This window comes from Salmo salar, chromosome ssa18, assembly GCF_905237065.1.
Source record: "Salmo salar chromosome ssa18, Ssal_v3.1, whole genome shotgun sequence".
Classification (NCBI taxonomy): Eukaryota; Metazoa; Chordata; class Actinopteri; order Salmoniformes; family Salmonidae; genus Salmo; species Salmo salar.
This window is the reverse complement of record NC_059459.1, coordinates 45,327,754-45,355,349: the sequence shown is the minus strand read 5'-3', so window position 1 is coordinate 45,355,349 and position 27,596 is coordinate 45,327,754. Positions and strand designations below refer to the sequence as shown.

The following is a 27,596-nucleotide window of genomic DNA, read 5'->3' as shown; positions in this document are numbered from 1 at the left end:
TAGAAACTATCTAACCTGACTACAGGTGAATATAATATAGTAACTATCTAACCTGACTACAGGTGAATATAATATAGTAACTATCTAACCTGACAACAGGTGAATATTATATAGTAACTATCTAACCTGACTACAGGTGAATATAATATAGTAACTATCTAACCTGACTACAGGTGAATATAATACAGTAACTATCTAACCTAACTACAGGTGAATATAATATAGTAACTATCTAACCTGACTACAGGTGAATATAATAGACTATCTAACCTGACTACAGGTGAATATAACATAGTAACTATCTAACCTGACTACAGGTGAATATAATATAGTAACTATCTAACCTGACTACAGGTGAATATAATATAGTAACTATCTAACCTGACAACAGGTGAATATAATATAGTAACTATCTAACCTGACTACAGGTGAATATAATATAGTAACTATCTAACCTGACTACAGGTGAATATAATACAGTAACTATCTAACCTAACTACAGGTGAATATAATAGACTATCTAACCTGACTACAGGTGAATATAATATATTAACTATCTAACCTGACTACAGGTGAATATAATATAGTAACTATCTAACCTGACTACAGGTGAATATAATATAGTAACTATCTAACCTGACTACAGGTGAATATAATAGACTATCTAACCTGACTACAGGTGAATATAATAGACTATCTAACCTGACTACAGGTGAATATAACATAGTAAATATCTAACCTGACTACAGGTGAATATAATATAGTAACTATCTAACCTGACCACAGGTGAATATAATATAGTAACTATCTAACCTGACTACAGGTGAATATAATTGACTATCTAACCTGACTACAGGTGAATATAATACAGTAAATATCTAACCTGACTACAGGTGAATATAATATAGTAACTATCTAACCTGACTACAGGTGAATATAATCGACTATCTAACCTGACTACAGGTGAATATAATACAGTAACTATCTAACCTGACTACAGGTGAATATAATATAGTAACTATCTTACCTGACTACAGGTGAATATAATCGACTATCTAACCTGACTACAGGTGAATATAATAGACTATCTAACCTGACTACAGGTCAATATAATATAGTAACTTTCTAACCTGACTACAGGTCAATATAATATAGTAATTTCTAACCTGACTACAGGTCAATATAATATAGTAACTATCTAACCTGACTACAGGTGAATATAATATAGTAACTATCTAACCTGACTACAGGTGAATATAATATAGTAACTATCTAACCTGACTACTATATAGTAACTATCTAACCTGACTACAGATGAATATAATGGACTATCTAACCTGACTAAAGGTGAATATAATATAGTAACTATCTAACCTAACTACAGGTGAATATAATATAGTAGATATCTAACCTGACTACAGGTGAATATAACAGTAACTATCTAACCTGACTACAGGTGAATATAATATAGTAACTATCTAACCTGACTACAGGTGAATATAATATAGAAACTATCTAACCTGACTACAGGTGAATATAATATAGTAACTATCTAACCTGACTACAGGTGAATATAATATAGTAACTATCTAACCTGACAACAGGTGAATATTATATAGTAACTATCTAACCTGACTACAGATGAATATAATATAGTAACTATCTAACCTGACTACAGGTGAATATAATACAGTAACTATCTAACCTAACTACAGGTGAATATAATAGACTATCTAACCTGACTACAGGTGAATATATTAACTATCTAACCTGACTACAGGTGAATATAATATAGTAACTATCTAACCTGACTACAGGTGAATATAATATAGTAACTATCTAACCTGACTACAGGTGAATATAATATAGTAACTATCTAACCTGACTACAGGTGAATATAATATAGTAACTATCTAACCTGACTACAGGTGAATATAATTGACTATCTAACCTGACTACAGGTGAATATAATACAGTAAATATCTAACCTGACTACAGGTGAATATAATATAGGAACTATCTAACCTGACTACAGGTGAATATAATCGACTATCTAACCTGACTACAGGTGAATATAATACAGTAACTATCTAACCTGACTACAGGTGAATATAATATAGTAACTATCTTACCTGACTACAGGTGAATATAATCGACTATCTAACCTGACTACAGGTGAATATAATAGACTATCTAACCTGACTACAGGTCAATATAATATAGTAACTTTCTAACCTGACTACAGGTCAATATAATATAGTAACTTTCTAACCTGACTACAGGTCAATATAATATAGTAACTATCTAACCTGACTACAGGTGAATATAATATAGTAACTATCTAACCTGACTACAGGTGAATATAATATAGTAACTATCTAACCTGACTACAGGTGAATATAATATAGTAACTATCTAACCTGACTACAGGTGAATATAATGGACTATCTAACCTGACTAAAGGTGAATATAATATAGTAACTATCTAACCTAACTACAGGTGAATATAATATAGTAGATATCTAACCTGACTACAGGTGAATATAACAGTAACTATCTAACCTGACTACAGGTGAATATAATATAGTAACTATCTAACCTGACCACAGGTGAATATAATATAGAAACTATCTAACCTGACTACAGGTGAATATAATATAGTAACTATCTAACCTGACTACAGGTGAATATAATATAGTAACTATCTAACCTGACAACAGGTGAATATTATATAGTAACTATCTAACCTGACTACAGATGAATATAATATAGTAACTATTTAACCTGACTATAGGTGAATATAATACAGTAACTATCTAACCTAACTACAGGTGAATATAATAGACTATCTAACCTGACTACAGGTGAATATATTAACTATCTAACCTGACTATAGGTGAATATAATATAGTAACTATCTAACCTGACTACAGTTTAATATAATATAGTAACTATCTAACCTGACTACAGGTGAATATAATATAGTAACTATCTAACCTGACTACAGGTGAATATAATATAGTAACTATCTAACCTGACTACAGGTGAATATAATATAGTAACTATCTAACCTGACTACAGGTGAATATAATAGACTATCTAACCTGACTACAGGTGAATATAATAGACTATCTAACCTGACTACAGGTGAATATAATATAGTAACTATCTAACCTGACTACAGGTGAATATAATACAGTAACTATCTAACCTGACTACAGGTGAATATAATATAGTAACTATCTAACCTGACTACAGGTGAATATAATATAGTAACTATCTAACCTGACTACAGGTGAATATAATACAGTAACTATCTAACCTGACTACAGGTGAATATAATATAGTAACTATCTAACCTGACTACAGGTGAATATAATATAGTAACTATCTAACCTGACTACAGGTGAATATAATCGACTATCTAACCTGACTACAGGTGAATATAATAGACTATCTAACCTGACTACAGGTGAATATAATAGACTATCTAACCTGACTACAGGTGAATATAATATAGTAACTATCTAACCTGACTACAGGTGAATATAATATAGTAACTATCTAACCTGACTACAGGTGAATATAATAGACTATCTAACCTGACTACAATATAGTAACTATCTAACCTGACTACAGATGAATATTATATAGTAACTATCTAACCTGACTACAGGTGAATATAATGGACTATCTAACCTGACTAAAGGTGAATATAATATAGTAACTATCTAACCTGACTACAGGTGAATATAATATAGTAACTATCTAACCTGACTACAGGTGAATATAATATAGTAACTATCTAACCTGACTACAGGTGAATATAATATAGTAACTATCTAACCTAACTACAGGTGAATATAATATAGTAACTATCTAACCTGAACCCCAGGTGAATATAATATAGTAACTATCTAACCTGACTACAGGTGAATATAATATAGTAACTATCTAACCTGACTACAGGTGAATATAATAGACTATCTAACCTGACTACAGGTGAATATAATAGACTATCTAACCTGACTACAGGTGAATATAATACAGTAACTATCTAACCTGACTACAGGTGAATATAATACAGTAACTATCTTACCTGACTACAGGTGAATATAATCGACTATCTAACCTGACTACAGGTGAATATAATATAGTAGATATCTAACCTGACTACAGGTGAATATAACATAGTAACTATCTAACCTGACTACAGGTGAATATAATATAGTAACTATCTAACCTGACCACAGGTGAATATAATATAGTAACTATCTAACCTGACTACAGGTGAATATAATATAGTAACTATCTAACCTGACTACAGGTGAATATAATACAGTAACTATCTAACCTGACTACAGGTGAATATAATATAGTAACTATCTTACCTGACTACAGGTGAATATAATCGACTATCTAACCTGACTACAGGTGAATATAATAGACTATCTAACCTGACTACAGGTGAATATAATATAGTAACTATCTAACCTGACTACAGGTCAATATAATATAATAGACTATCTAACCTGACTACAGGTGAATATAATATAGTAACTATCTAACCTGACTACAGGTGAATATTATATAGTAACTATCTAACCTGACTACAGGTGAATATAATAGACTATCTAACCTGACTAAAGGTGAATATAATAGACTATCTAACCTGACTACAGGTGAATATAATATAGTAACTATCTAACCTGACTACAGGTGAATATAATACAGTAACTATCTAACCTGACTACAGGTGAATATAATATAGTAACTATCTAACCTGACTACAGGTGAATATAATATAGTAACTATCTAACCTGACTACAGGTGAATATAATATAGTAACTATCTAACCTGACTACAGGTGAATATAATACAGTAACTATCTAACCTGACTACAGGTGAATATAATATAGTAACTATCTAACCTGACTACAGGTGAATATAATCGACTATCTAACCTGACTACAGGTGAATATAATAGACTATCTAACCTGACTACAGGTGAATATAATATAGTAACTATCTAACCTGACTACAGGTCAATATAATATAATAGACTATCTAACCTGACTACAGGTGAATATAATATAGTAACTATCTAACCTGACTACAGGTGAATATTATATAGTAACTATCTAACCTGACTACAGGTGAATATAATAGACTATCTAACCTGACTAAAGGTGAATATAATAGACTATCTAACCTGACTACAGGTGAATATAATATAGTACTATCTAACCTGACTACAGGTGAATATAATACAGTAACTATCTAACCTGACTACAGGTGAATATAATATAGTAACTATCTAACCTGACTACAGGTGAATATAATTGACTATCTAACCTGACTACAGGTGAATATAATACAGTAAATATCTAACCTGACTACAGGTGAATATAATATAGGAACTATCTAACCTGACTACAGGTGAATATAATCGACTATCTAACCTGACTACAGGTGAATATAATACAGTAACTATCTAACCTGACTACAGGTGAATATAATATAGTAACTATCTTACCTGACTACAGGTGAATATAATCGACTATCTAACCTGACTACAGGTGAATATAATAGACTATCTAACCTGACTACAGGTCAATATAATATAGTAACTTTCTAACCTGACTACAGGTCAATATAATATAGTAACTATCTAACCTGACTACAGGTGAATATAATAGACTATCTAACCTGACTAAAGGTGAATATAATATAGTAACTATCTAACCTAACTACAGGTGAATATAATATAGTAGATATCTAACCTGACTACAGGTGAATATAACATAGTAACTATCTAACCTGACTACAGGTGAATATAATATAGTAACTATCTAACCTGACCACAGGTGAATATAATATAGTAACTATCTAACCTGACTACAGGTGAATATAATATAGTAACTATCTAACCTAACTACAGGTGAATATAATATAGTAGATATCTAACCTGACTACAGGTGAATATAACATAGTAACTATCTAACCTGACTACAGGTGAATATAATATAGTAACTATCTAACCTGACCACAGGTGAATATAATATAGTAACTATCTAACCTGACTACAGGTGAATATAATATAGTAACTATCTAACCTGACTACAGGTGAATATAATATAGTAACTATCTAACCTGACTACAGTTTAATATAATATAGTAACTATCTAACCTGACTACAGGTGAATATAATATAGTAACTATCTAACCTGACTACAGGTGAATATAATAGACTATCTAACCTGACTACAGGTGAATATAATATAGTAACTATCTAACCTGACTACAGGTGAATATAATAGACTATCTAACCTGACTACAGGTGAATATAATATAGTAACTATCTAACCTGACTACAGGTGAATATAATACAGTAACTATCTAACCTGACTACAGGTGAATATAATATAGTAACTATCTAACCTGACTACAGGTGAATATAATTGACTATCTAACCTGACTACAGGTGAATATAATACAGTAAATATCTAACCTGACTACAGGTGAATATAATATAGGAACTATCTAACCTGACTACAGGTGAATATAATCGACTATCTAACCTGACTACAGGTGAATATAATACAGTAACTATCTAACCTGACTACAGGTGAATATAATATAGTAACTATCTTACCTGACTACAGGTGAATATAATCGACTATCTAACCTGACTACAGGTGAATATAATAGACTATCTAACCTGACTACAGGTGACTATAATAGACTATCTAACCTGACTACAGGTCAATATAATATAGTAACTATCTAACCTGACTACAGGTGAATATAATAGACTATCTAACCTGACTACAGGTGAATATAATATAGTAACTATCTAACCTGACTACAGGTGAATATTATATAGTAACTATCTAACCTGACTACAGGTGAATATAATGGACTATCTAACCTGACTAAAGGTGAATATAATATAGTAACTATCTAACCTGACAACAGGTGAATATTATATAGTAACTATCTAACCTGACTACAGATGAATGTAATATAGTAACTATTTAACCTGACTATAGGTGAATATAATACAGTAACTATCTAACCTAACTACATGTGAATATAATAGACTATCTAACCTGACTACAGGTGAATATAATATATTAACTATCTAACCTGACTACAGGTGAATATAATATAGTAACTATCTAACCTGACTACAGGTGAATATAATATAGTAACTATCTAACCTAACTACAGGTGAATATAATATAGTAACTATCTAACCTGACTACAGGTGAATATAATATAGTAACTATCTAACCTGACTACAGGTGAATATAATATAGTAACTATCTAACCTAACTACAGGTGAATATAATATAGTAACTATCTAACCTGACTACAGGTGAATATAATAGACTATCTAACCTGACTACAGGTGAATATAATATAGTAACTATCTAACCTGACTACAGGTGAATATAATAGACTATCTAACCTGACTACAGGTGAATATAATATAGTAACTATCTAACCTGACTACAGGTGAATATAATACAGTAACTATCTAACATGACTACAGGTGAATATAATACAGTAACTATCTAACCTGACTACAGGTGAATACAATACAGTAAATATCTAACCTGACTACAGGTGAATATAATACGACTATCTAACCTGACTACAGGTGAATACAATATAGTAACTATCTAACCTGACTACAGGTGAATATAATATGAACTATCTAACCTGACTACAGGTGAATATAATAAGTAACTATCTAACCTGACTACAGGTGAATATAATATATTAACTATCTAACCTGACCACAGGTGAATATAACATAGTAACTATCTAACCTGACCACAGGTGAATATAATATAGTAACTATCTAACCTGACTACAGGTGAATATAATATAGTAACTATCTAACCTGACCACAGGTGAATATAACATAGGAACTATCTTACCTGACCACAGGTGAATATAATGTAAACTATCTAACCTGACTACAGGTGAATATAATAGACTATCTAACCTGTCTACAGGTGAATATAATATAGTAACTATCTAACCTGACTACAGGTGAATATAATCGACTATCTAACCTGACTACAGGTGAATATAATACAGTAACTATCTAACCTGACTACAGGTGAATATAATATAGTAACTATCTAACCTGACTACAGGTGAATATAATCGACTATCTAACCTGACTACAGGTGAATATAATATAGTAACTATCTAACCTGACTACAGGTGAATACAATATAGTAACTATCTAACCTGACTACAGGTGAATATAATACACTATCTAACCTGACTACAGGTGAATATAATATATTAACTATCTAACCTGACTACAGGTGAATATAATATAGTAACTATCTAACCTGACTACAGGTGAATATATTATAGTAACTATCTAACCTGACTACAGGTGAATATAATATAGTAACTATCTAACCTGACCACAGGTGAATATAACATAGTAACTATCTAACCTGACTACAGGTGAATATAATATAGTAACTATCTAACCTGACCACAGGTGAATATAACATAGGAACTATCTTACCTGACCACAGGTGAATATAATGTAGTAACTATCTAACCTGACTACAGGTGAATATAACATTGTAACTATCTAACCTGACTACAGGTGCATATAATATAGTAACTATCTAACCTGACCACAGGTGAATATAATATAGTAACTATCTAACCTGACTACAGGTGAATATAATATAGTAACTATCTAACCTGACTACAGGTGAATATAATATAGTAACTATCTAACCTGACTACAGGTGAATATAACATAGGAACTATCTTACCTGACCACAGGTGCAAGCCGTCGAAGCCATAGGAGTACAGGTCATCACCGAGCCCGTTTCCCCCCCAGCCCTCTCCTCCACCTGGGTAGGGTTGGTAGCCGTCCGTGGTGGCCCAGCCCACTCTTAGATGTGTCGCCTCGGCCGTAACGAAGGGTAACACCTGGTCCACCATCAGCTCATAATACCACTTCCTGTACTGGGCGGAGCCTTCACTCACACCCAGGAAGATGTTAGGCCTCATGCTGCCATGTGGGAAGAAGGAGAACAAAGGGTTATTGCAGGTTAAAGTTCAATACTGGAACAATGTTGAACGCTGTTGAATTCTCCCAGAGAGTTGACTGAGTTAGATACTGGCAGACTGTTGAATGCTTCCACAGGCCGCCCCCAGGTGTTGAAGGTAGGAAACAACATCTCCACTTCGCTGACCCTGAACACTGGGGCCCCACAAGGGTGCGTGCTCAGCCCCCTACAGTACTCAGTGTTCACCCACGACTGCGTGGCCATGCACGCCTCCAACTCAATCATCAAGTTTGCAGACGACACAACAGTAGTGGGCTTGATTACCAACAATGATGAGACAGCCTACAGGGAGGAAGTGAGGGCCCTGGGAGAGTGGTGCCAGGAAAACAACCTCACACTCGACGTCAACAAAACAAAGGAGATGATCGTGGACTTCAGGAAACAGCAGAGGGAGCATCCCCCTATCAACATTGAAGGGACAGCAGTGGAGGTGGAAAGTTTTAAGTTCCTCGGCGTACACATCACAGACAAACTGAAATGGTCCACCCACACAGACAGTGTGGTGAAGAAGGCACAACAGCGCCTCTTCAACCTCAGGAAGCTGAAGAAATTTGGCTTGTCACCCAAAACCCTGAAAAAACCTTTACAGATGCACAATCGAGAGCATCCTGTCGGGCTGTATCACAGCCTGGTACGGCAACTGCTCCGCCCACAACCGCATGGCTCTCCAGAGGGTGGTGAGGTCTGCATAACGCATCACCGGGGTCAAACTACCTGCCCTCCAGGACACCTACACCACCCGATGTCACAGGAAGGCCAAAAAGATCATCAAGGACAACAACCACCCGAGCCACTGCCTGTTCACCCCGCTACCATCCAGAAGGTGAGGTCAGTACAGGTGCATCAAAGCAGGCACAGAGAGATTGAAAAACAGTTTCTATCTAAACAGCCATCACTAACTCAGAGATGCTGCTGCCTACATTGAGACCCAATCACTGGCCACTTTAATATATGGATCACTAGTCACTTTAAATAATGCCACTTTAAATAATGTTTACATTTCATACATTACTCATATCACATGTATATGCTGTATTTTATACCATCTATTGCACCTTGCCTATGCCGCTCAGACATTTACTTATATGTACATATTCTCATTCACCCCTTTAGATTTGTGTGTATTAGGTAGTTATTGGGGAATTGTTAGATTACTTGTTAGATATTACTGCATTGTCGGAACTAGAAGAACAAGCATTTCGCTACACTCGCAATAACATCTGCTAACCATGTGTATGTGACAAATAAAATGTGACTAAGTTAGATACTGACAGACTGTTGAATGCTCCCACTGGGTTGACTTTAAGTTAGATACTGGCAGACTGCTGAATGCTCCCACAGGGTTGATTTGAAACCTAAAGGTGTGGTCTGATGAAACCAAGATTGAACACTTTGGCCTGAATGCCAAGCATCACGTCAGGAGGAAACCTGGCACTATCCCTACAGTGAAGCATTGTGGTGGCAGCATCATGCTGTGGGGATGTTTTTCAGTGGCAGGGACTGGGAGACTCGTCAGGATTGAGGGAAAGATGAATGGAGTAAAGTACAGAGAGATCCTTGATGAAAACCTGCTCCAAAGCGCTCAGGACCTCAGACTGGGGCAAAGGTTCACCTTCCAACAGGACAACAGCCCTAAGCACACTGCCAAGACAACACAGGAGTGGCTTCGGGACAAGTCTCTGAATGTCCTTGAGTGGCCCAGCCAGAGCCCGGACTTGAACCCGATCGAACATCTCTGGAGAGACCTGAAAATAGCTGTGCAGTGACGCTCCCCATCCAACCTGACAGAGCTTGAGAGGATCTGCAGAGAAGAATGGGAGAAACTCCCCAAATACAGATGTGCAGTGTCCTACCCAAGAAGACTCGAGGTGCCAAAGGTGCTTCAACAAAGTACTGAGTAAAGGGTCTGAATACTTATGTAAATGTGACCGTTTCAGGAGACTAGGCATATGTTGCTGGTCGCTACTTCACAGGAGAGACGTTTGAATGTAAACTTTTATTTTTTAATCAAGATGCATTTTTTGGGCAGAACTTTTCATATGCCTTAATAACACACTTGTATGCCATCTATAGATATAAATAAAAAAAAATTCAATTATGAGCCTAGTTGGTTTAGCCACAGAAAAAGTAAGCAACCTTCCCACTGGCCATTGATTGGCTGAGATAATGACTGGGCTGGACATGCCGAGAGATGAGTTTGGGTTGGTCTGCCATATAGCACGCTTCGGTCTATTTGAGCTGGTCAGTATGTGTTGGTAATCATGTCTAACGCGGCTTTTAAAAAATATATATATCTCGTAGTAAAACTGCATAAGTGTTGCTCTTCACTTTCTGGAGGACCAGAAGTTCAGTGGAATTCTAGTATGATAGCAAAGGAGATGGAGAAAACACCTGTGTCCGGATTACATCTTCAAACTAAGGGCAACCATGGCATCCGTGACAGGAGACGCGTCCATCTATGATGTATACGGGTAAGAAAGTGGTTTCATTTCAAGTTAAAGTGTACTGTTATCTAGATAACATTAGCTGGCTGGCTCGCTAGCTAACGTTACGTTCATGCAGGGTAGCAACGTTATGAGTTGGGATTGCGGTTCATTGTTTAGCTAGAAAGCTAGCTACATGTCTTTAACAAAATACTCCACTATGCAAGTAAGTTATCCGTTTCAATAGAATGTCACTGTGACAACTGTTGATAGACGTTGGTTAGCTACCTGCGGATTCATGCAGGGTAGTGTGATTATGTTTCATTGTTAGCTAGCTAGCTATATGTCTTAAGAAAAGACTCCAGTACGCAAGTAACCATTTTGGGTACATTTGTAAATTCAATCTGGCCTTCTACTCCGATTTCAGAGCACTCTCGTCTGAGTGTGCCAGAGCGCAACATAACTGATGAATTTACGAGCGTTCAACACCAGTTGAATACGTCCGGTGTCAGTAAACATTGGCAAAAAAACTTTATAAAATTGTTGTCAGCAGCACAGTTAGTCACCAACGCTCTGGATAACATGAAAACAGCCTAACCAGCTCTGCTAGGGGGAGTAAAATTGTCACGATCGTCAAAAGGAGTAGACCAAGGTGCAGCGTGGTAAGTGTTCATCTTTGTATTTATTTTAAATCAGAACACTAAAAACAAAATAATAAACAATGATAACGACCGTAACGTCTTGCTGGCTTAACAAGCAGTACAAAAATAAGATCCCACAACTACAGGTGGGGAAAGGCTGCCTAAGTATGGTTCCTAATCAGAGACAACGATAGACAGCTGCCTCTGATTAGGAACCACACTCGGCTCAACACAAAGAAATAGACACCATAGAATGCCCACCCCACACCCTGACCTAACCACATAGAGAAACAAACCCTCTCTCTCAGGTCAGGGCGTGACACCCTGACCTCAGGGCGTGATAAAAATGGTCAGAGTGAGGTGTTCTGTCTGAAAGTAGCTAGGAAGCTATCCAATGTTAGCCAGTTAGCTTGGGTGCTTGACTGCCGTTGTGAGGTCAGAACGTTCGGATCAACCCTACTCATCGGCCAGAGCGTGTTGAATGCTCCGAGAGCAAAACGCTCTGAATTTATGAACGAACATTCTGACAGCATTGTTGCAGTCACCAACACTCTGGATAACATAACAGCCTAACCAGCTATGCTAGGGTGAGTACTGTTCAGTGAGCTGTTCTCTCATTTGTGTCTGGAAGTAGCTAGCAAGTTAGCTTGGGTGATTGACTGGTATTTAAAAAAAAAATATTGTAATTATTATTATGAATAAAACAAATACAAAAACAGAAATACAGTGGCAAGAGAAAGTATGTGAACCCTTTGGAATTACCTGTATTTCTGCATAAATTGGTCATCAAATTTGATCTGATCTTCATCTAAGTCACAACAATAGACAAACATAGTCTGTTTAAACTAATAACACACAAATGATTGTGTTTGTCTTGTCTATATTGAATACATCATTTAAACATTTAGAGTGTAGGGTGGGTAAAGTATGTGAACCCCTAGGCTAATGACTTCTCTAAAGGCTAATGACTTCTCTAAAGGCTAATGACTTCTCTAAAGGCTAATGACTTCTCTAAAGGCTAATGACTTCTCTAAAGGCTAATGACTTCTCCAAAACTAATTGGAGTCAGTAGTAAACTAACCTGGAGTCCAATCAATGAGATGAGATTGGAGAAGTTGGTTCGAGCTGCCCTGTCCTATAAAAAACACTCTCAAAATGTTAGTTTGCTATTCACAAGAAGCATTGCCTGATGTGAACCATGCCTCGAACAAAAGAGATTAAGAATTGTTGACTTGCATAAAGCTGGAAAGGGTTACAAAAGTATCTCTAACAGAATGGCTTCAACAGAAGAGAAATACTCCTTCTGGAGTGGTCCAGTCAGAGTCCTGACCTCAACCCGATTGAGATGCTGTTGCATGACCTCAAGAGAGCAGTTCACACCAGACATCCCAAGAATATTGCTGAACTGAAACAGTTTCGTAAAGAGCAATGGTCCAACATTCCTCCTGACCGTTGTGCAGGTCTGATCCGCGACTACAGAAAACGTTTGGTTGAGGTTATTGCTGCCAAAGGAGGGTCAACCAGTTATTAAATCCAAGGGTTCACATACTTTTCCCACCCTGCACTGTGAATGTTTACACAGTGTGTTCAATAAAGACATGAAAACGTATAATTGTTTGTGTGTTATTAGTTTAAGCAGACTGTGTTTGTCTATTGTTGTGACCTAGATGAAGATCAGAACAAAGTTTATGACCAATTTATGCAGAAATCCAGGTATTTCCAAAGAGTTTACATACTTTTTCTTGCCGCTGTACATAAACCTAACACAGGGGTACTACATATCGAGACACAATTTCAATATTTCAAAAAGTTTTATGGTGCGTATTGCTTTTTTGTTTTTACACTTACGGATGATTTCAAAATAATGTTTCAATTGTGTGTAGATTGATTAGGGGGAAAAACTATTTAATACATTTTTTAATACGGCTGTAACGTAACAAAATGTGGAAAAAGTCAAGGGGTCTGAATACTTTACAAATGCACTGTACATACTACGTTACCCACCGGCTGGCCAATCCTAACCACAGCCAATCAAGAAAAGGATAACAGACTAATGCCAACTGAACTGTCAACTGTCAATCATATCATCTAACTCAAGTGTACTGTGATTCTACTCATCTGAACAACCTTCCATGTACCATCATCTGAATATAAAGACTGAGGTCAGAGACATTAGCATAATGGCTGACTGGTGGATTGTATTGAGCCCTGGGCTGTAGTGTCGTATGAGGGAATCCTACTACACCGGCTCTGACACTCGTCGGATAAGGCAGGGCTTGCAAACTATCACGGATCACAAAGGGAAACCCAGCCGCGAGCTGCCCAGTGACGAGAGCCTACCAGATGAGTGAAATATCTTCTATGCTCGCTTCGAGGCTAGCAACACTGAACCATGCATGAGAGCACCATCTGTTCCGGATGAATGGGTGATCACGCTCTCCGTAGCCGATGTGAGTAAGTCCTTTAAACAGGTTAACGTTCACAAGGCCAACAGATTACCGGCACCGGTAGTCAGAGCATGAGCTGACCAGCTGGCAAGTGTCTTCACTGACATTTTCAACCTCTCCCTGACCCAGTCTGTAATACCATCATGTTTCAAGCAGACCACCATAGTCCCTGTACCCAAGAATGCCAAGGTAATCTGTCTAAATGACTATCGCCCCATCGCACTCATATCTATAAACATGAAATGCTTTGAAAAGCTGGTCATGGCTCACATCAACACCATCATCCCAGACACCCTGGACCCACTGCCAGGAGAACAACCTCTCCCTCAAGACAAAGGAGATGATGGTGGACTACAGGAAATAGAGGTCAGAGCACGCCCACATCGTCAGGGCTGTAGTGGAGCAGGTTGAGTTTCTAACTACTGTACCTGCTGACATGGTTGACAAGTTATGTCTGCAGCAGCAGATCTCTGCCAGGTAGCAGGGTTAGGGTCAGGGTTTGGGTTAGGGGCGGGTCAGGGTTAGGGTCAGGGTTAGGGTTTGGCTTAAGGTCAGGGTTAAGGTCAGGGTTAGGGTTTGGGTTAAGGTTAGGGTAGGTTAGGGTTAGGGTAGGTTAGGGTTAGGGTAGGTTAGGGTTTGGGTTAGGGTTTGGGTTAGGGGTTAGGGTTTGGGTAGGTTAGGGTTAGTGTCAGGGTTAGGGTAGGTTAGGGTTTGGGTCAGGGTTAGGGTTTGGGTCAGGGTTAGGGTCAGGGTTTGGGTTAGGGTAGGTTAGGGTTAGGATCAGGGTTAGAGTTAGGGTCAGGGTTAGGGTCAGGGTTAGGGTAGGTTTGGGTTAGGGTCAGGGTTAGGGTTAGGGTCAGGGTTAGGGTCAGGGTCAGGGTTAGGGTTAGGATCAGGGTCAGGGTTAGAGTTAGGGTCAGGGTTAGGGTCAGGGTTAGGGTTAGGGTAGGGTTAGGGTTAGGGTTAGGGTAGGTTTGGATTAGGGTTAGGTGAGGTGAAGGAGAAAGGCTGTACCTGCTGACATGGTTGACAAGCCGTGTCTGTAGCAGCAGGTCTCTGCCAGGTAGCAGGTTGTCACAGATCAGGTGCTGGTTGGAACGCACCGCCACGCCATGACAGACACACAGAGAACAGAGCACGTCCAGAACCTGTAGGGTTAACATATAGAATAGACCATGATACAGATCAGATGCTGGTTGGACCGGACCGCACCACCACGCCATGACAGACACACAGAGAACAGAGCACGTCCAGAACCTGTAGGGTTAACATATAGAATAGACCATGATACAGATCAGATGCTGGTTGGACCGGACCGCACCACCACACCATGACAGACACACAGAGAACAGAGCACGTCCAGAACCTGTAGGGTTAACATATAGAATAGACCATGATACAGATCAGATGCTGGTTGGACCGGACCGCACCACCACACCATGACAGACACACAGAGAACAGAGCACGTCCAGAACCTGTAGGGTTAACATATAGAATAGACCATGATACAGATCAGATGCTGGTTGGACCTCACCCAACAAACTAAATTGTTGTTAACATGCATTCAGAGTGTAGACTACATTATTGCCTAATCTGCAACTTAACTTGATGTTGTTGACAGCGGAGATAAAACATCTACAGAGTGGTAAAATAGCTATGCTATTGTCAAAATGGAACGACAGGGCTTTCTACTTAAGGCTCACCCGACACGACTCACTGGAGAGAAAGTACAGGACATTTCAATCATTTAGATGTGGCAACATGACCAAGCCTTTCAGTAATGTTGGTCCATTAGCTAATCATGTAAAAACAAGGGGAACATTAAAGTTATTAAAGTTATTGAGCGCTTAAGTTGTTCGCCGTGTATAGCGTGAACATCTGTGATATACAGCTATATAGTTATATTGATTTGCTTCAATTCTCAACTCATCAGCTGCAAAATAAAACATTTCCAAAACTAATACCTCTTCTAAAAATCAATAACAAGACATATGTACTCTGAAATATTGAGACGTTAAATGAAATATCGTGAAAGAGTGGAACGGTAGAGCCGATCCACTGGTGCAACGTGTCGCTAACAAATGTATCATCACAATTCACTGTAAAGAAACAGTGAATAGACAATTCATGGTGCATTCTGTATATAATCTCTGTTAAATAGGTAGGTCCACCACCCAGCTAGGAGATCATCCATTCTGTATATAATCTCTGTTAAATAGGTAAGTCCACCACCCAGCTAGGAGATCATCCATTCTATATATAATCTCTGTTAAATAGGTAGGTCCACCAGCCAGCTAGGAGATCATCCATTCTGTATGTCTATAGTATATAAGGAGTTGGTTATCTATAATACATGGTTTATAGGTAGGTGGTCTCCTCTACCCACCTTGTGGTTATCTATAATACATGGTTTATAGGTAGGTGGTCTCCTCTACCCACCTTGTGGATATCTATAATACATGGTTTATAGGTAGGTGGTCTCCTCTACCCACCTTGTGGTCATCTATAATACATGGTTTATAGGTAGGAGGTCTCCTCTACCCACCTTGTGGTTATCTATAATACATGGTTTATAGGTAGGTGGTCTCCTCTACCCACCTTGTGGTTTCGTCCATGTTTGTCTAGCAGAGAGATGATTGACTTGATGTGTCCCTCCTTGATGATGTTCAGAGCTTCAGGACTCTCCACCAGGACACAGTGAAGCACCTCCAAGATACCTGAACACAACAAGCACACAGTTAGTATCACACCAACACCCTACTAACCTAAACTAACTAACCCTTGATGATGAAGATGAGAGCTTCAGGACTCTTCACCAGGACACAGTGAAGGACCTCCAGTAGATATGGAGAACGGAATTACAAAACCTCAACAAACGAGTTATAAACACCAACAAACAGGATTCCTGAATGCCAGACGAGTTATAAACACCAACAAACAGGATCCATCCCTGAATGCCAGACGAGTTATAAACACCAACAAACAGGATTCCTGAATGCCAGATTAGTTATAAACACCAACAAACATGATCCCTGAATGCCAGACGAATTATAAACACCAACAAACAGGATCCCTGAATGCCAGACGAGTTATAAACACCAACAAACAGGATCCATCCCTGAATGCCAGACGAGTTATAAACACCAACAAACAGGATTCCTGAATGCCAGACGAGTTATAAACACCAACAAACAGGATTCCTGAATGCCAGACGAGTTATAAACACCATCACCAACAAACAGGATCCCTGATTGCCAGACGAGTTATAAACACCAACAAACAGGATTCCTGAATGCCAGACGAGTTATAAACACCAACAAACAGGATTCCTGAATGCCAGACGAGTTATAAACACCAACACACAGGATTCCTGAATGCCAGACGAGGTATAAACACCAACACCAACAAACAGGATTCCTGAATGCCAGACGAGTTATAAACACCATCACCAACAAACAGGATCCCTGATTGCCAGACGAGTTATAAGCACCAACAAACAGGATTCCTGAATGCCAGACGAGTTATAAACACCAACACACAGGATTCCTGAATGCCAGACGAGTTATAAACACCAACACCACCAAACAGGATTCCTGAATGTCAGACGAGTTATAAACACCAACACCAATGAACAGGATCTCTGAATGTCAGACGAGTTATAAACACCAACAAACAGGATCCCTGAATGCCAGACGAGTTATAAACACCAACAAACAGGATTCCTGAATGCCAGATTAGTTATAAACACCAACAAACAGGATCCCTGAATGCCAGACGAGTTATAAACACCAACAAACAGGATCCCTGAATGCCAGACGAGTTATAAACACCAACAAACAGGATCCCTGAATGCCAGATGAGTTATAAACACCAACAAACAGGATTCATGAATGCCAGACAAGTTATAAACACCATCACCAACAAACAGGATTCCTGAATGCCAGACGAGTTATAAACACCAACAAACAGGATTCCTGAATGCCAGACGAGTTATAAACACCAACAAACAGGATTCCTGAATGCCAGACGAGTTATAAACACCAACAAACAGGATTCCTGAATGCCAGACGAGATATAAACACCAACAAACAGGATCCCTGAATGTCAGACGAGTTATAAACACCAACACCAACAAACAGGATTCCTGAATGTCAGACGAGTTATAAACACCAACACCAATGAACAGGATCTCTGAATGTCAGACGAGTTATAAACACCAACAAACAGGATCCCTGAATGCCAGACGAGTTATAAACACCAACAAACAGGATCCCTGAATGCCAGATGAGTTATAAACACCAACAAACAGGATTCATGAATGCCAGACAAGTTATAAACACCAACACACAGGATTCCTGAATGCCAGACGAGTTATAAACACCATCACCAACAAACAGGATCCCTGAATGCCAGACGAGTTATAAACACCAACAAACAGGATTCCTGAATGCCAGATTAGTTATAAACACCAACAAACAGGATCCCTGAATGCCAGACGAGTTATAAACACCAACAAACAGGATCCCTGAATGCCAGACGATTTATAAACACCAACAAACAGGATCCCTGAATGCCAGATGAGTTATAAACACCAACAAACAGGATTCATGAATGCCAGACAAGTTATAAACACCAACACACAGGATTCCTGAATGCCAGACGAGTTATAAACACCATCACCAACAAACAGGATTCCTGAATGCCAGACGAGTTATAAACACCAACAAACAGGATTCCTGAATGCCAGACGAGTTATAAACACCAACAAACAGGATCCCTGAATGCCAGACGAGTTATAAACACCAATAAACAGGATCCCTGAATGCCAGACGAGTTATAAACACCAACAAACAGGATTCCTGAATGCCAGACGAGTTATAAACACCAACAAACAGGATTCCTGAATGCCAGACGAGATATAAACACCAACAAACAGGATCCCTGAATGTCAGACGAGTTATAAACACCAACACCAACAAACAGGATTCCTGAATGCCAGACGAGTTATAAACACCAACAAACATGATTCCTGAATGCCAGACGAGTTATAAACACCAACAAACAGGATCTCTGAATGTCAGACGAGTTATAAACACCAACAAACAGGATCCCTGAATGCCAGACGAGTTATAAACACCAACAAACAGGATCCCTGAATGCCAGATGAGTTATAAACACCAACAAACAGGATTCATGAAAGCCAGACGAGTTATAAACACCATCACCAACAAACAGGATCCCTGATTGCCAGACGAGTTATAAACACCAACAAACAGGATCCCTGAATGCCAGACGAGTTATAAACACCAACACACAGGATTCCTGAATGACAGACGAGTTATAAACACCAACAAACAGGATCCCTGAATGCCAGATGAGTTATAAACACCAACAAACAGGATTCATGAATGCCAGACAAGTTATAAACACCAACACACAGGATTCCTGAATGCCAGACGAGTTATAAACACCATCACCAACAAACAGGATTCCTGAATGCCAGACGAGTTATAAACACCAACAAACAGGATTCCTGAATGCCAGACGAGTTATAAACACCAACACACAGGATTCCTGAATGTCAGACGAGTTATAAACACCAACACCAACGAACAGGATCTGTGAATGTCAGACGAGTTATAAACACCAACAAACAGGATTCCTGAATGCCAGACGAGGTATAAACACCAACGCCAACAAACAGGATTGATGAATGCCAGACGAGTTATAAACACCATCACCAACAAACAGGATCCCTGATTGCCAGACGAGTTATAAGCACCAACAAACAGGATTCCTGAATGCCAGACGAGTTATAAACACCAACACACAGGATTCCTGAATGCCAGACGAGTTATAAACACCATCACCAACAAACAGGATCCCTGATTGCCAGACGAGTTATAAACACCAACAAACAGGATTCCTGAATGCCAGACGAGTTATAAACACCAACAAACAGGATTCCTGAATGTCAGACGAGTTATAAACAACAACACCAACGAACAGGATCTGTGAATGTCAGACGAGTTATAAACACCAACAAACAGGATCCCTGAATGTCAGACGAGTTATAAACACCAACAAACAGGATCCCTGAATGTCAGACGAGTTATAAACACCAACAAACAGGATCCCTGAATGCCAGACGAGTTATAAACACCAACAAACAGGATCCCTGAATGCCAGATGAGTTATAAACACCAACAAACAGGATTCATGAAAGCCAGCCGAGTTATAAACACCATCACCAACAAACAGGATCCCTGATTGCCAGACGAGTTATAAACACCAACAAACAGGATCCCTGAATGCCAGACGAGTTATAAACACCAACACACAGGATTCCTGAATGCCAGACAAGTTATAAACACCAACAAACAGGATTCCTGAATGTCAGACGAGTTATAAACACCAACACCAACGAACAGGATCTCTGAATGTCAGACGAGTTATAAACACCAACAAACAGGATCCCTGAATGCCAGACGAGTTATAAACACCAACAAACAGGATTCCTGAATGCCAGACGAGTTATAAACACCAACAAACAGGATCCCTGAATGCCAGACGAGTTATAAACACCAACAAACAGGATCCCTGAATGCCAGACGAGTTATAAACACCAACACCAACGAACAGGATCTCTGAATGTCAGACGAGTTATAAACACCAACAAACAGGATCCCTGAATGCCAGACGAGTTATAAACACCAACAAACAGGATCCCTGAATGCCAGACGAGTTATAAAACCAACACCAACAAACAGGATTCCTGAATGCCAGACGAGTTATAAACACCAACAAACAGGATTCCTGAATGCCAGACGAGATATAAACACCAACAAACAGGATCCCTGAATGCCAGACGAGTTATAAACACCAACACCAACAAACAGGATCCCTGAATGCCAGACGAGTTATAAACACCAACAAACAGGATTCATGAATGCCAGACGAGTTATAAACACCAACACACAGGATCCCTGAATGCCAGACGAGTTATAAACACACCAACAAACAGGATCCCTGAATGCCAGATGAGTTATAAACACCAACAAACAGGATTCATGAATGCCAGACAAGTTATAAACACCAACACACAGGATTCCTGAATGCCAGACGAGTTATAAACACCATCACCAACAAACAGGATTCCTGAATGCCAGACGAGTTATAAACACCAACAAACAGGATTCCTGAATGCCAGATGAGTTATAAACACCAACAAACAGGATTCCTGAATGCCAGACGAGATATAAACACCAACAAACAGGATCCCTGAATGTCAGACGAGTTATAAACACCAACACCAACAAACAGGATTCCTGAATGCCAGACGAGTTATAAACACCAACAAACAGGATTCCTGAATGCCAGACGAGTTATAAACACCAACAAACAGGATCCCTGAATGCCAGACGAGTTATAAACACCAACAAACAGGATCCCTGAATGCCAGATGAGTTATAAACACCAACAAACAGGATTCCTGAATGCCAGACGAGTTATAAACACCAATAAACAGGATTCCTGAATGCCAGACGAGTTATAAACACCAACAAACAGGATTCCTGAATGCCAGACGAGATATAAACACCAACAAACAGGATCCCTGAATGTCAGACGAGTTATAAACACCAACAAACAGGATCCCTGAATGCCAGACGAGTTATAAACACCAACAAACAGGATCCCTGAATGCTAGATGAGTTATAAACACCAACAAACAGGATTCATGAAAGCCAGACGAGTTATAAACACCAACAAACAGGATCCCTGAATGCCAGATGAGTTATAAACACCAACAAACAGGATCCCTGAATGCCAGATGAGTTATAAACACCAACAAACAGGATTCATGAAAGCCAGACGAGTTATAAACACCATCACCAACAAACAGGATCCCTGATTGCCAGACGAGTTATAAACACCAACAAACAGGATCCCTGAATGCCAGACGAGTTATAAACACCAACACACAGGATTCCTGAATGCCAGACGAGTTATAAACACCAACACCAACGAACAGGATCTCTGAATGTCAGACGAGTTATAAACACCAACAAACAGGATCCCTGAATGCCAGACGAGTTAAACACCAACAAACAGGATTCCTGAATGCCAGATTAGTTATAAACACCAACAAACAGGATCCCTGAATGCCAGACGAATTATAAACACCAACAAACAGGATCCCTGAATGCCAGACGAGTTATAAACACCAACAAACAGGATCCCTGAATGCCAGACGAGTTATAAACACCAACAAACAGGATCCCTGAATGCCAGATGAGTTATAAACACCAACAAACAGGATTCATGAATGCCAGACAAGTTATAAACACCAACACACAGGATTCCTGAATGCCAGACGAGTTATAAACACCATCACCAACAAACAGGATTCCTGAATGCCAGACGAGTTATAAACACCAACAAACAGGATTCCTGAATGCCAGATGAGTTATAAACACCAACAAACAGGATTCCTGAATGCCAGACGAGATATAAACACCAACAAACAGGATCCCTGAATGTCAGACGAGTTATAAACACCAACACCAACAAACAGGATTCCTGAATGCCAGACGAGTTATAAACACCAACAAACAGGATTCCTGAATGCCAGACGAGTTATAAACACCAACAAACAGGATCCCTGAATGCCAGACGAGTTATAAACACCAACAAACAGGATCCCTGAATGCCAGACGAGTTATAAACACCAACAAACAGGATTCCTGAATGCCAGACGAGTTATAAACACCAATAAACAGGATTCCTGAATGCCAGACGAGTTATAAACACCAACAAACAGGATTCCTGAATGCCAGACGAGATATAAACACCAACAAACAGGATCCCTGAATGTCAGACGAGTTATAAACACCAACAAACAGGATCCCTGAATGCCAGACGAGTTATAAACACCAACAAACAGGATCCCTGAATGCTAGATGAGTTATAAACACCAACAAACAGGATTCATGAAAGCCAGACGAGTTATAAACACCAACAAACAGGATCCCTGAATGCCAGATGAGTTATAAACACCAACAAACAGGATCCCTGAATGCCAGATGAGTTATAAACACCAACAAACAGGATTCATGAAAGCCAGACGAGTTATAAACACCATCACCAACAAACAGGATCCCTGATTGCCAGACGAGTTATAAACACCAACAAACAGGATCCCTGAATGCCAGACGAGTTATAAACACCAACACACAGGATTCCTGAATGCCAGACGAGTTATAAACACCAACACCAACGAACAGGATCTCTGAATGCCAGATTAGTTATAAACACCAACAAACAGGATCCCTGAATGCCAGACGAATTATAAACACCAACAAACAGGATCCCTGAATGCCAGACGAGTTATAAACACCAACAAACAGGATCCATCCCTGAATGCCAGACGAGTTATAAACACCAACAAACAGGATCCATCCCTGAATGCCAGACGAGTTATAAACACCAACAAACAGGATTCCTGAATGCCAGACGAGTTATAAACACCAACACACAGGATTCCTGAATGCCAGACGAGTTATAAACACCAACAAACAGGATTCCTGAATGTCAGACGAGTTATAAACACCAACACCAACGAACAGGATCTGTGAATGTCAGACGAGTTATAAACACCAACAAACAGGATCCCTGAATGCCAGACGAGTTATAAACACCAACAAACAGGATTCCTGAATGCCAGACGAGGTATAAACACCAACACCAACAAACAGGATTCATGAATGCCAGACGAGTTATAAACACCATCACCAACAAACAGGATTCATGAATGCCAGACAAGTTATAAACACCAACACACAGGATTCCTGAATGCCAGACGAGTTATAAACACCATCACCAACAAACAGGATTCCTGAATGCCAGACGAGTTATAAACACCAACAAACAGGATTCCTGAATGCCAGACGAGTTATAAACACCAACAAACAGGATCCCTGAATGTCAGACGAGTTATAAACACCAACAAACAGGATCCCTGAATGCCAGACGAGTTATAAACACCAACAAACAGGATCCCTGAATGCCAGATGAGTTATAAACACCAACACCAACGAACAGGATCTCTGAATGTCAGACGAGTTAAACACCAACAAACAGGATTCCTGAATGCCAGATTAGTTATAAACACCAACAAACAGGATCCCTGAATGCCAGACGAGTTATAAACACCAACAAACAGGATCCCTGAATGCCAGACGAGTTATAAACACCAATAAACAGGATCCCTGAATGCCAGACGAGTTATAAACACCAACAAACAGGATTCCTGAATGCCAGACGAGTTATAAACACCAACAAACAGGATTCCTGAATGCCAGACGAGATATAAACACCAACAAACAGGATCCCTGAATGTCAGACGAGTTATAAACACCAACACCAACAAACAGGATTCCTGAATGCCAGACGAGTTATAAACACCAACAAACAGGATTCCTGAATGCCAGACGAGTTATAAACACCAACAAACAGGATCGCTGAATGTCAGACGAGTTATAAACACCAACAAACAGGATCCCTGAATGCCAGACGAGTTATAAACACCAACAAACAGGATCCCTGAATGCCAGATGAGTTATAAACACCAACAAACAGGATTCATGAAAGCCAGACGAGTTATAAACACCATCACCAACAAACAGGATCCCTGATTGCCAGACGAGTTATAAACACCAACAAACAGGATCCCTGAATGCCAGACGAGTTATAAACACCAACACACAGGATTCCTGAATGCCAGACAAGTTATAAACACCAACAAACAGGATTCCTGAATGTCAGACGAGTTATAAACACCAACACCAACGAACAGGATCTCTGAATGTCAGACGAGTTATAAACACCAACAAACAGGATCCCTGAATGCCAGACGAGTTAAACACCAACAAACAGGATTCCTGAATGCCAGATTAGTTATAAACACCAACAAACAGGATCCCTGAATGCCAGACGAATTATAAACACCAACAAACAGGATCCCTGAATGCCAGACGAGTTATAAACACCAACAAACAGGATCCATCCCTGAATGCCAGACGAGTTATAAACACCAACAAACAGGATCCATCCCTGAATGCCAGACGAGTTATAAACACCAACAAACAGGATTCCTGAATGCCAGACGAGTTATAAACACCAACACACAGGATTCCTGAATGCCAGACGAGTTATAAACACCAACAAACAGGATTCCTGAATGTCAGACGAGTTATAAACACCAACACCAACGAACAGGATCTGTGAATGTCAGGCGAGTTATAAACACCAACAAACAGGATCCCTGAATGCCAGACGAGTTATAAACACCAACAAACAGGATTCCTGAATGCCAGACGAGGTATAAACACCAACACCAACAAACAGGATTCATGAATGCCAGACGAGTTATAAACACCATCACCAACAAACAGGATTCATGAATGCCAGACAAGTTATAAACACCAACACACAGGATTCCTGAATGCCAGACGAGTTATAAACACCATCACCAACAAACAGGATTCCTGAATGCCAGACGAGTTATAAACACCAACAAACAGGATTCATGAAAGCCAGACGAGTTATAAACACCATCACCAACAAACAGGATCCCTGATTGCCAGACGAGTTATAAACACCAACAAACAGGATCCCTGAATGCCAGACGAGTTATAAACACCAACACACAGGATTCCTGAATGCCAGACAAGTTATAAACACCAACAAACAGGATTCCTGAATGTCAGACGAGTTATAAACACCAACACCAACGAACAGGATCTCTGAATGTCAGACGAGTTAAACACCAACAAACAGGATTCCTGAATGCCAGATTAGTTATAAACACCAACAAACAGGATCCCTGAATGCCAGACGAATTATAAACACCAACAAACAGGATCCCTGAATGCCAGACGAGTTATAAACACCAATAAACAGGATCCCTGAATGCCAGACGAGTTATAAACACCAACAAACAGGATTCCTGAATGCCAGACGAGTTATAAACACCAACAAACAGGATTCCTGAATGCCAGACGAGATATAAACACCAACAAACAGGATCCCTGAATGTCAGACGAGTTATAAACACCAACACCAACAAACAGGATTCCTGAATGCCAGACGAGTTATAAACACCAACAAACAGGATTCCTGAATGCCAGACGAGTTATAAACACCAACAAACAGGATCCCTGAATGCCAGACGAGTTATAAACACCAACAAACAGGATCCCTGAATGCCAGATGAGTTATAAACACCAACAAACAGGATTCATGAAAGCCAGACGAGTTATAAACACCATCACCAACAAACAGGATCCCTGATTGCCAGACGAGTTATAAACACCAACAAACAGGATCCCTGAATGCCAGACGAGTTATAAACACCAACACACAGGATTCCTGAATGCCAGACAAGTTATAAACACCAACAAACAGGATTCCTGAATGTCAGACGAGTTATAAACACCAACACCAACGAACAGGATCTCTGAATGTCAGACGAGTTATAAACACCAACAAACAGGATCCCTGAATGCCAGACGAGTTAAACACCAACAAACAGGATTCCTGAATGCCAGATTAGTTATAAACACCAACAAACAGGATCCCTGAATGCCAGACGAATTATAAACACCAACAAACAGGATCCCTGAATGCCAGACGAGTTATAAACACCAACAAACAGGATCCATCCCTGAATGCCAGACGAGTTATAAACACCAACAAAGAGGATTCCTGAATGCCAGACGAGTTATAAACACCAACACACAGGATTCCTGAATGCCAGACGAGTTATAAACACCATCACCAACAAACAGGATCCCTGATTGCCAGACGAGTTATAAACACCAACAAACAGGATTCCTGAATGCCAGACGAGTTATAAACACCAACAAACAGGATTCATGAATGCCAGACGAGTTATAAACACCATCA

General features: G+C 39.3%; 1 pseudogene; it reads right to left on the bottom strand.

The window, feature by feature from the left end:
• LOC106591814 (ryanodine receptor 2-like) overlaps nucleotides 1–27,596 on the bottom strand; it is a 503,114-nt pseudogene that overhangs the window by 48,865 nt on the left and 426,653 nt on the right.